Genomic DNA, 13,258 nt, shown 5'->3' with positions numbered 1-13,258 from the left:
TCGCGAGCTAAGCATTATCATTTATGTCAGTTCTCTCGTCCAGAGCCACAGAATACGCACTGAAACATTTGCCTTTGTTTTTATTTTCTGATAATGACCGCTGGACTATACATAATCCCGTTTATTATTCGGTTACTTGTCAAAACAATACAAGACATTCCTCCAAAATACCTATTTTAAATGACTTTCTTGCCATTTCGTGACTTCCGCTAAGAAAAAAAAGTTACAGGTGTTGCGTAGCAACGCATTACTTGCTGACTTCAATTCAGTTTCCATTACGTTAAATGACTGCGGAATGATATCAAAGACGTGAATAAGAAGCACAAAACCCATTGCCAATGGCAGCGGTAAACGTTGGGGTGGCCCATTCAAATCAATGGAACTTTTTGCAAAATTCTGAGGAGCCGTAGTTTGAGACCCCTGCTCTAGTCGGTTCCCAACACTGCAATGAGCTGCACATTTATTGAGTGGAAGTTTTTCATGTTAATATAAATGTACTCGTTCACATGTGGAGCATGGCAACATGAGTGCAGTCTATCGCACCTATCACATCTGGGAACCCTGTTTGATGAAGGAAACCCTCTTTCACATTTCGCTGTTCCTGGGCTCTGTATGGAAATGTAATATATTGCGGACATAGACGGGTCAGACCGCGAAGAACATCGGGCAAAATTGGCGCGATCTCGAAAAACCTGTTCTCTCCTTATTGCTCGGTTGGCAATATCTTCTAACAACGCCAATGCAGCCATATCTCGTACTGAAAACAAAGACACTATCAGGCTTTTTATAGGCTATAGATTGAGCGAAATGTTTTACAAGTGTGGAAGTCAAATGAATACCTATCATACGTGAATTTCATTCATGTGTGAATTATTCAAATTGTTTAATTTTTTTATTGAGCGAAACATTAATTTGGCCTTTCACCATTAGCCCTAATGGTGACGGTGGTGGTGGTGACGAAACAGCGTGTCGGCGCTCTGAGAATTCCGAATTCTTGCAGTACTCCAGTATTGCCACAAGGAAATATGCTTACGCCAAGTTGAACCTGACGTAGAGATACGTACTTTTCCACGTCAAAGATGTTTTTTTATAAATCTGTACTTTGACATGGATTTGATCGCACAAACACTCTAAGATCAAATCTGTGCGTAAGTACTTTTTATAAATGAGGGCCACTCGGCTAGATATTCGTCTAGTTTTAGCAATGTGTCAGTTGGAATTTGATTATCTGTTGTCAGCTCATTAACCAGTGCAGCTTTTGATGTTAAAGACTTTGTATTAATAACACCACGTGTTGCAAAGGACTGATGGTTTGCCCCTTAGACTGCACGTGAACAGCCCTTTCACTGCTGCTGGGTCATCCCGTTAGTGCATGCACCCCTTATGGCTCCACTTGTACAGCCAATAAGAGTGCAGTCTGGGGATGCTTGCGCTGACGGTACCCAGTGGCGGGAATAGCAGAGCAGTGGACTGGCGATACAGATGCATATGGTGTTGAGACATAAACATTTCAGTTTAAAGATTAGAGTGAGAGAATGTTGGAATTGTGTGCGTTCAGATACCTGTAAGTATTTATAATGCTCCTTTGTTATGTTTAGTTGATGCTGTTATCAGTCTGTGTTTGTTAGACTCGGCATTGAAGTTGTCAATGCGTTTTATGATGGCGGGTGTATATTTAATTGATGCCGGTTTCGTTACATTATAAACATGGTCATAATATTTGTTAGTTAACTAGTGACATGTTTAACCATAACTTGTGCTGTTTAGCAGCTAGAATGTGATAGACTATGTGAGTTCCTTATCGCAGTTCACTGCGATATAACAGTATGGTACATGACGTCAGTCATGGGTACAAATCGAAGCATTTATCTATTCACGCCTGAAAGGCCGCGAGATCTGTCAGCGCGCGCTCCTGGCCCCGCCTGCCAGGAGTACTATAATATCATTACGCGCCCTCAGATCTGCCTCTTTTGAAACTTCGCAAGACGGAGTGAACATCTCCAAGCATATCTCAAACGCTCTACCACAGTCAAAAGAGTTTTGTGTGCTTTTCGCTCTCTACGGGTTGGTGAGTTATCCGGGTTCCTTAACCCTCACTAGCTCAGGGCGCTAAGAAATTCATTGGCTTAACTTCATTTTGAAAGTAGTGGCTGCTATCCTGGCTGCCTGGCTGGCTAAGTCTCTGACTAGCCTGCTAGCTTGCTAACAACGTGTTCGTTGCAGATAGTGTGCTTGTGTTTTAACATTCTTCTCTACTTTCAGATTGAAAAAAAGATGGCCACACACTACCCCGACTGCGGTCACGTCCGTCCCAAGGGCGACTGCCACCGTCGGTGCGTGACCTGCCTAGGCAGGGACCACGCAGAGGGCGCACTTTCGGGCAAAGCCCCTGTCTGTTCCATCTGTGCTAGCCTCCCGCTAGCTAAGGCTACCAGGCGCCTTGCGTTCTGGAAGCGCAAGGACGCCGAGGAAACTGCACTGGTAGGAATGAGTGCGTCTTCAGCCTTGGACTTGGTGAGCGTGAGCGTGAGCAGTCGCCTTGCAGCGGCAGCTCCGCCCCCGGGTCTCTCCCCGTCTCCGCCGCCTGTCAGCCCTGGGGCTGCGGGCAGCGAGGCTGAGGAGCTTCAACCAAGCGGTGTCCAGCCTGAACTCGAGCTGGACATCAGCCTGGATGATGATAGTCTGCTAGACTTCTTCGATGAGCACAGCTCAATCGCTGAAGCAATGCAGACGAGCCATGACGTTAGGATGCGGGTGGAGACACCTCCTACCTCGTCTCGGCTCCTGGGCCAGCAACTCCACGAGGTTGCGCTGAGAGCAGCCAGCTGCCTCGGGCTCCCTCTCCCTCCCCATCCCTGTGTGCGGTCCTCGCTGCTGGACGGGGAGTTTTATGCTGGCTCCGCCGCGTCAGTTCCCAGCTGCATCCCCTTTTTCGAGGAGGTGCACGAGGAACTGCAGGCAACATGGGCGATACCCTACTCGGGCCGAGCCCCGGTGCCGGGGTTCGCGCCCTACATGCAGCTCCACATGGCTAAGGAGAGGGGCTACCTCTCCTTTCCTCAGGTGGAGGATGCAGTAGCGGGCTACCTCTCACCCGCATCCCCCACGATGCGTCTCGGCCAGAAGCCTCTCCTGCCCACGCGGGTGGGCAGACACCAGGCTCAGCTGGCAGAGAAGTCCTACTTGGCTGCAGGGCAGGCTGCCTGCACGACCAATACGGCTGCATTGCTACAGCGCTACCAGGCAAAGCTCCTAACTGAGCTTGCCTTGTCGCTGGGGGAAGATCACCCGTCTGTGGCAGGGATCTGTCGCTCAGACTAACTCGGTGCACGTCACAGGCACTGGGGAGGGTGATGGGTGCCGCGGTGGCTACCACTGGCTAGGCTGTCAGACAGAGAAAAAGCACCACTCCTCGACGCCCCGGTCTCTGTCCAGGGCGCCTTCGGGGAAGCAGTGGTCACAGTGGCTGCCAAGTTCAAAGAACAGCAGAAGAGCAGAGAGGTATTCCAGGCTTGGATGCCTCGCTCTAGTGGCACGGGTGAGACGTCCTCCTCAGGACACACCACACCCGCACCGGGCCAGAAGAGAAGCGGGTTCCGCTCGCCAGCGCCTCCAGCAAAGGTGTCCACCGGGCGAGGCTGGCAGAGACACCCCTTCCGCCCTCCAGCGCAGCCTGCAGCACAGCGACCAGCTGCGCGCCCTGCCCAGGACGCAGCCCAGGCTCCGCAGCAGCACTCCGCTCGCCGCGGGCGAGGCAGAGGGAGACCTCAGGCTTCCTGACCGTGACAGTCAGCCACTCGTCACGCAGGGGGGAGCGGTGGAGTCCACACCGCCTCCACAGAAATCAGCCCGTCGCTCACATGTGGAAATCATGTCCAGCACGGTAAGCAGGTTCTCACAAGCACCACAATCATATGTCCTAACTCCTGTCCCAGATGGCGCAGTGCCCAGGCATGCTTGTGCAACTCCCCCCGCGATGCACACAGTGCAATCGCACCCCCACATTTTTTTTCAAAAACATGAGGGGGCAGCCCCAGATCTCGTCTCCCTCCCTAGGCGGAGTGGGTGTAGATCTAGGCTTAGACTCATTGACCATGAGCGGGTTAGTCCCCGACAAATTCAACTCAAAGCACAACCTCCCTGGTTGTGCGGAGAGTTGGCGCGCATGCGCAGTGTCACCATGGGTGCTAAAGACGATCACAAGGGGTTACGTGCTGCAATTCGCCCGTTCCCCTCCGCCATTCAGCAGAGTGATACAGTCTATGGTGCAGCGAGAACAGTCTCACTTCCTACGGGAAGAGATAATCTCCCTGCTCAGAAAGAAGGCTATAAGCAGAGTCCCTCCCAAGGAGGGAAATGCAGGCTTCTACAGCCGTTACTTCCTCGTACCCAAAAGAGACGGGAATTATCGGCCAATATTAGATCTACGTGTGTTAAACAAAGCACTCATGCCGCTACGGTTCAGAATGTTGACCCCACGCAGGCTTGTGCAGTTTATAAGGCCAAACGATTGGTTTATCACGATAGACTTAAAAGACGCTTATTTCCACATTCCGATCCACCACAGACATCGGAGATATCTGAGGTTTGCGTTCGGAGGAATAGCGTACCAATTCAACGCACTCCCATTCGGCCTGTCCCTAGCGCCTAGGGTATTTACAAAGTGCGTAGAGGCAGCTATCGCCCCATTACGTCTACGCGGCTTACGCGTTTACAATTATTTGGACGACTGGTTAATTGCTTCTCATTCAAAGGCTGCAGCAGTGCGCACCTGTATCGACTGGGCTTTGTTATAAACAGAGAAAAAAGCGTTCTCTGCCCCAGGCAAGTTACGCATTTTCTGGGTATGATTTTAGACTCCACCTCCATGGAGGTCAGGCTGTCTCAAGAACGGATAAATGCCATCAAAACATGCGTGCGCCAGTTCCGACGGGGACAGTCAGTCTCGTCGCTGCGCTGCCAACGCCTGTTAGGGATGATGGCGTCGGCTGCTATAGCGCTCCCGTTGGGGATGTTGCGGCCATTCCAAATATGGTACCTGTCTATGAAGCTCAACGCAGTCACAGACAGGCATCGCAGAGTAGTGGTGTCCTCCAGATGCAGGAAAGCCCTGGCGATCTGGAGAACCCCCTGGTTTCTCGCCGCGTCGGGCACTATGGGCATAGTGTCGCGTCGCGTGGTGGTGACCACAGACGCTTCCACCAAAGGCTGGGGAGCTGTCTGCGAAGGGAGAGGCGTGAACGGTCTCTGGTCTGTGACAGAGGCCACGTCTCACATAAATGTGTTAGAGCTGCGAACAGTAGTCCTAGCTCTACAACACTTTCTGCCCAGGCTGAGTGGTCAGCATGTACTAGTGAGGACGGACAACACTGCGACCTTGGCGTATATAAATCGCCAGGGCGGAGTGCGCTCCCCGTCATTACACCATTGGGCGACTCGCCTGCTCCTGGCAGGGAATTGATATTGATAGCCCCCCACTGGCCCAACCAGCCGTGGGCGGCAGATCTGGTCAATATGTCAGTGCAGCAGCCTTGGGAGCTGCCTCTACGGAGAGACCTCCTAACGCAGGCGCACAGGACAGTGTGGCACCCCCATCCGGAGTGGTGGCGTCTCGGCTCATAGCGTCAGGCTTGTCGGACGCGGTGGTGGCTACAATACAGAGTGCCCGAGCTGTATCAACACAGGCTCTGTATACACTGAAGTGGCGCAGTTTTGAGCGGTGGTGTGCTGCGCGTCAGCACGACCCCGTTAACTGCGCGCTGGGCGTTATTCTAGAATTCCTACAGCAGTTGTTTGATGAGGGGAAGGCGGCTTCTACTCTCAAAGTGTACATGGCTGCCATTTCAGCCTGCCACGCAGGCATTAATGGCAGTTCTCCTGGCAGTCACCCGCTACCGTCACGCTTTATGGCGGGGGTGAGACGGCTCAGGGTGCCAGAGAGACACCTCATACCCTCTTGGGATCTGCTAGTGGTGTTACGTGCTCTCACAGGGCCTCCGTTCGAGCCCCTGGAGACAGTGGACATAAAGTTTGTCTCTTTAAAGACCGCGCTGCTGCTGGCGTTAACGTCAGCAAAACGCGTTGGTGACATGCAAGCCCTGTCAGTCAGTCCATCGTGCCTTCAGTTCTCGATCGCTGGTGACAGAGTGGTTATGCGACCTAATGCTGCTTACACACCTAAAGTGGTGGTAACCCCATTCCGCAATCAGGTGATTGAATTAGCAGTTTTCTCGCCTCCTCCTTTTGCGTCAGCAGAGGAGGAACGTTTGAATAAACTCTGTCCAGTGCGCGCTCTCCGCTGTTACGTAGAGCGCACTAGAGCTTTCAGACAGTCAGATCAGCTATTCGTGTGCTTCGGTGCATGCGCAAAAGGCAGACCTCTATCAAAACCGAGCCTCTCCCGTTGGATAGTAGAGGCTATCGTGTTGTCTTATAAGAGCTTGTCTTTAGATCCCCCGGAGAAGTTGCATGCGCACTCTACGCGGGGGGTCTCGTCTTCCTGGGCCTTACTAAAGGGCGTCTCAGTGGAAGATATTTGCAAAGCTGCAAGCTGGAGTTCTCGCCACACTTTCATTAGATTCTATATGTTAGATGTGGCTGAACCTAGTTTTCTTCATAGCGTTCTGCGGGCAAGCGATCTAGTGTGTTCATTAGTGTCTACATGTTATGTTGCACATGAAACATCCCAGGGTTTTCTTACGGGCGCAGGATCACGGATCCCTGTCGCCTATGATAAAGGTGGCCCTGTTCATTCATGGTGTTCTGCAGGCAAGCGATCTCTGAATCCTCTGACCTGAGAACGATGTATATGATAAGTGTGTTCATCGGTGTCTAGGAAAAGATCCAGCGCATGCAAAGAGCTTCCGCCCAATTTCCCTGCTATGCCACCTCTACAAGCTGTTTGAACGCTTGATTCTCAACAGGCTTGCCCCTGTTGCTGAACCAGCCATCATCCCTCAACAAGCCGGATTCCGACCTGGCAAATCTACAACAAGCCAACTTCTGAAGCTAACTCAACACATTGAGGATGGATTCCAGAAAGGACTGGTAACAGGAGCCGTCTTTGTTGATCTGTCTGCCGCATATGACACTGTGAACCATCGCCTCCTCCAAAAAAAGATCTTGGAGCTGACAAAAGACCTGGCACTCACAGACCTCATTGGAGCCCTCCTGAAAGACAGGCGCTTCTTTGTTGTCCTGAATAACAAGCAGAGTCGCTGGCGACAACAACGAAACGGCCTACCTCAAGGTAGCGTGCTGGCCCCACTACTATATAACATCTACACCAACGACCAGCCAATGGACCAGAACACTGAGCGCTTCATCTATGCCGACGATCTCTGTGTAACATCCCAAGAGAACTCGTTTGAAGCAGTAGAAGCAAACCTCACCACAGCCCTAGATGAGCTACTCCTCTATTACGAGCGCAACCACCTACATGCCAACCCTGCAAAGACCCAAGTCTGCTCCTTCCACCTCAGGAACTGTGAAGCCAACCGACCACTTAACATCAAATGGTCTGGAACACCACTTGAGCACTGTACCCACCCTGTCTACCTTGGAGTAACCCTGGATCGTACTCTCACCTTTAAGGAACACATCAAAAACACAAAAGCCAAAGTCGGTTCCCGAAACAACATCCTACGGAAACTGACCAACTCCAAATGGGGAGCCACAGCACACACATTAAAATCTACTGCTCTGGCCCTGTGCTATTCCTCTGCAGAATATGCATGCCCTGTTTGGGAGAGGTCAACCCATGCCCAGAAACTTGACCCAGCCTTGAACAACACCTGCCGTCTGATCACTGGCTGCTTGAAACCCACCAATACAAGCAACCTGCACCTCCTCGCTGGCATTGCACCTGCTGATATTAGACGGAAAGTTGCCAGCCGAGTCGAGAAAACAAAAGCTACTAGCGATGAACGCCACCTCCTCCATGGATGTCACCCCCCGGCCCAACGGCTAAAGTCGAGAAGAAGTTTTCTCAGCCAGGTCCAGCCCCTGACAAAGTCTCGGGAAGAAACCAGAATACAACTCTGGATGGAAAAACTTGAGAATGACCCACCTCCAACTGACATGGGAATACCCCCCACTGAAAACCTACCCCCTGGCCAAGAAGCATCATGGGCTCAATGGAAAACACTCAACCGCCTTAGAACAAGAACGGGACGATCCAAACATGCTCTGGTCAGATGGGGCTACAAGACTGGCCCAACCACCTGTGAATGTGGACAAGCAGACCATACAATGGAGCACTGCCTTGTCTGCCCTCTACTACCTAACCCTTGCAGCCCAAAAGACCTTGCAGTATTCAACAAAAATGCAAAGGACTGTGTAAAGAAATGGGAAACTGCCATATAACCATCATGCTTCAGTGAAACGAAAAGAAGAAGAAGATCGGTGTCTACATGTTTGTTGCACATGAAACACTCCAGGGTGGTTTCCTACAGGCGCAGGATCGCGATCCTTGCCGCCTATGACAAAGGTTGCCCTGTTAATATGTTCACCGCCAGCGGCCGTATGAACCTCTATGAGGGCAAAGGCTTCAGTAGAGCTGGTGTGTGTAATTGGCTGCCACTGTATTATCACGCGGGAATGTATAGGGTCCCATACTGTTATATCGCAGTGAACTGCGATAAGGAACGTCTCGGTTACTTACGTAACCTCGGTTCCTTAAGCAGGAACCAGATATAACAAGTTGGCGTGTACAGTGTGACCTTGGATTGATTGTCTTGCTCAGTTTCTTTCCAAGGCAGATCTGAGGGCGCGTAATGATATTATAGTACTCCTGGCAAGCAGGGGGCCAGGACCGCGCGCTGACAGATCTCGCGGCCTTTCAGGCGTGAATAGATAAATGCTTCGATTTGTACCCATGACTGACGTCATGTACCATACTGTTATATCTGGTTCCTGCTTAAGGAACCGAGGTTACGTAAGTAACCGAGACGTTATGTAGGAAGTAGTGTCACTTTAGTAATGTGAGAATATTGCTATTATTAATGTGAGGTTGTCACTAGCCTTAGATTGTGAGATGCCTATTAGCATGATGTTAGATTCCAGTGATATTTCTCATGTACATATATCTTGTGTATGTCCCTCCACCACTACCAGGCCCGTAGGCCCAAATTCCAGTAAGGTTAGAGTCCTCCTGGCGCCTGGGTTCTTAGGCTGAAGGACATTGATCGACTGTCATGGTCATGTATGTGTATGTGTTAGAGATTGTTATGCATTTCATTCGGTTTACGTAGTGTATGTGTGTGTGTTAGAGATTGTTATGCATTCCATTCGGTTTACGTAATGCCACCAGTTAAATTAGCCTGTGCCCGAGGCTCAGGAGATCAGAGCGGGATGAAGACCATCTCCTGGAAGACGACCCCCCCCGACACGCATCCGCGTGTGCCCGGCGACTCTTAGAACTCTGCTCAACTCAAAATACTTAGACTCAGAAAAGTACTTAGTGATTTCTTGTCTGCCACAATAAATATCTCTGGCTCTGATCCGATCCGCTCCAGCTTCCTTGATTGAGACAACCAACTAGACCACCCTTTAGAATTAAGTGTAATAGCCTAAATATAGAAAAGAATCTTACAATGATTATTAAGTATCTCTATTGTATTCTGTTTCTTTTGCAGATCCACACACGTTAATATAACACACGCAAATAATTGAATTCCATTCCATTCATCTCAACTTTGTAATAAACCTCAAGTTTGGATTGTACATCATCTCAGGCATTTTAATCAGATGCACCACAGTGGCTTCTAAGCATTTCTTACCAGACAACATAGTCTCCACAACACGTTTTAATCTTGTATTTATAGGGTTTTGTGGGTACATCCAGTGTGTTTGGCTTTGTGTTTTCATCAATCTTAAAAAGTGTTTGTTTACCTGGACGATATCCTTATCTTCTCCCCAGATGAAGAGAGTCACGTCTGTCACAGCCTCTGCTACACGCTCCTCTGTTCCTGCTCCAGTCCCTGCAGCAACTCCAGTCCGGGTTCCTGCTCCGGCACCATATGCTACTCCAGTCCGTTCATCCTCCCCAGTGTTTAGTATTTCCCTCCCACCTTAGTTTTCCCTCCATGTTTAGTACTCACCTGTAGCCAATGTATTAATTGGGTTTCTATTTAGGCCCTGGACGTTTCCTTTGTCTTTGTGTGATATTGATTGTGAATAGCAAGACGCTACGTTACTGTGTACTCTAAGTCCTGAGATCCTTGCCTTGATTGCCCATCGTGGCCTTTTGATTTATCGAAGTAAAACAAGCTTTGAGCGTCTGCATCCTATTCCTTGTTTCAAGTCTCCGTCTGTGACAGCGTCCAGCATATTCACCATTTTCTCCAGCGCCTCCTTGTCAACCAGCTCTTTGTGAGAAATGCAAATTCCATGTCTCCTCCATCGCATTCTCTGAGGACAACATTCAGATGGATCCGGCAAAAGTCACTGCTGTTGCAGGGTGGCCTAAACCATCTACCCGTAAACACCTACAGGGCTTCCTTGGATTTGCAAACTTTTACAGACGTTTTATCAGAAACTACAGAACTGTTGCCACCCCGCTGCAAACTGTAACCTCCTCCAACATAAAATTTCAGTGGTCCCTCCCCGCTGAACGAGCCTTCTGAGAGTTAAAATAAATTTTTACTTCAGCGCCTGTCCTCACTCTACCAGACCTCCGTCCAGAGTTTGTGGTGGAGGTCGATGCCTCAGACGTAGGAGTCGGGGTAGTCCTTTCACAGCGATCCCAAGAGGACATTGCTGGGAGTTGCTGGCCATTAAGGTGGCCCTCCAACATCTTGGTTTCTTGGGGAATTGAGGAGAGTGTCAAACAGGCAAATGCCTGGCAATATCCAGGTGCCGGACGGCTGCCCCCTGAACTGGTTGTTTGTCTCTGTTTATCGGCATTCCCAGGTCATCCATTGGGCTCACGCCTCCCTGGTTTCCTGTTACCCCAGGGTACGGCGGACTCTCTTTGTTGTCAAACAACGCTTTACCTGGTGAGTACGTGGCTGCCTGCTCTGTGTGTGCCCGGAACAAGGTCTCCCAACGCCTGCCCCCAGGTCTCCAACGGCGGCTCCTTGTGTCCCATCGCCCCTGGTCTGACATCACACTGGACTTTGTCACTGTGTTACCCACCTCTGAGGGTAGCACCACCATTTTAACAGTGGTGGACAGTGTTGAATGAGCCACAGATAGATGGACCCGCCAGTCAAGACATCGATCCTTATGCATTTTAGGCTTGAGTCTATGTTTGCTAATCATATAACAAATGTATGCTTTTTGAAATAGTTTGAGTCATGTTTTATAATCATATGACAAATGTATGAAATTGCTTGAGTCATGTTTGACAAACCTATATCCATATACACTTGCTGAAAACTGCTTGAAGAGTGAAATATGCTTACAATGTATGTGTTTTAGGTATGCTGATATATTCTTGAGTGTCTATTGAAATATGTAAGTCAGAGAAAAACAGGAAGTATATCATATAGAGGCCATGTGTAAAGGACACAAACGTGTGAGGCGCAGGACGGAGGTGGACACATGGTTGTTAGATGATGACATGCTTGACACAGGAAATAGGCATTGAGCAATAAATGAAAGATTTATGACCAAATATGGAAAAGGTCTGTAGCTTGCAAGGATGCAGGGGGATATAAAAAAGCGAACCCACTGTGTTTCGCATTCTTGCGTTGGTGATTTGATTAGAGTTAGAGGCCCCACTTTGAAGAGGGGAGATTATCGTTTCAGTTAGAAACTTTGTTTAAACGGGAGTACCCTTTTTGAACTTTTGTAGTTTGCTTTTGTTTGTATCTTTTTTGTCCTCTTGGAAATAAATCTTTGGGGAGCTTGTTAATACTAAAAACTCATTTCTGAGTCCTTTAATGGAGTGTTCTCTCCCCGCGTCAGCGACACACCTCCCTTTATACACCAGTCTGATTCAGCAGCCTGTATTCGGAACATCTTGCGCTTAAGAAAGCCGGTTATCTCTGGTACAGAAAAACCTGATGACTGTGTGGAAAAGGTGAGTTGTCCTTCTTTCTCATTTAGAAAGAGAGTACGTTTAGGTGATCTTAGGGTGTATCCCGAGGTCCCTTCTTGTATCTCGGCTAGGACATACAATAGGGCTTGATATAACTTGACATGTTTTCCGAACTAGTCTTTTAGAGTCGCGTGGCTAATAACTGCGAGGGTTGACTGTGAGGGCTTGGTATGCCCGGGCATCGAAAAGCACTCAGCAATCTTTGTAGGTGGACACAACTAAGCGGAATATCTACAACAGAATTTCTAAAATGGTGCACTTCATCCCTATGCCCAAGTTACCTTCCACCAAGGGGACAGCGGAGGCAATACTATCCCATGTTTTCTGTATTCATGGTTTCCCTATGGATGTGGTGTCAGGCTGGGGGCCACAGTTTGTCTCCCAGTTCTGGCGGGCTTTCTGCTTCTCAGCGCCACTGTCAGCTTCTCTGGTTACCATCCCCAGTCTAAGGGTCAAACGGAGTGACTTATCAGGAACTGGAGACCGGTCTATGTCTGTTCCCTGACCTAGAGAGGACCCGCAAGTTGACTCTCCGGTTTGTGGGACCCTTTCCGGTTTCCAAGATAATGAACCCTGTGCGACTCACGCTCCCCAGGTCTATGAATTACGGCCCCCAGGTCTATGAGGATTCACCCAACTGTATATGTGTCCCAACTTGTGCAGGAGAGCCCATTGGTTCCCCCACCAAGCCTCCCCCTCCTCCCAGGATAATCGATGGAGATCCTGTCTACGCCCTGAAGCTTCTCTTGGCAAGTTGCCATCGTGGTTGCGGACATCAGTACTTGATGGACTGGGAGGGGTACGGTCCTGAGGAAAGGTCATGGGTGTCCACCAGTAAAATTGTCTCAAGGCGCTTGCAGAGCCCAGGGCCTGAACCCCCTTAGAGTAAGCTCTCTTATAGGGCATGACCCCTGCCTGCACATGCTGATTGCTGTGAAAACATTGTTCCTCATCACCATAACCATTGAGTACATATATGCATATAAGGCAGCCGAGCTCTGCCCACTCACTGTATCTTTCTTCCCTTTCTAGTCTACACTGACTCCATCATGGGATGCTGCTCATGATATATCTACATAGTCTGTGTTATTTACCCATAATGTACTTGTAAATAATTGCCACCATCAACATAGAACAATGAAACAGAAAACTACTTACCCTTGTAATAGTACCCTTACGAGCCCGCTACCCATTACGCTGTTCTACAAAACGTGA

This window comes from Clupea harengus, chromosome 9 (assembly GCF_900700415.2).
Source record: "Clupea harengus chromosome 9, Ch_v2.0.2, whole genome shotgun sequence".
NCBI classification, from domain to species: domain Eukaryota; kingdom Metazoa; phylum Chordata; class Actinopteri; order Clupeiformes; family Clupeidae; genus Clupea; species Clupea harengus.
This window is presented reverse-complemented; position numbering follows the sequence as displayed.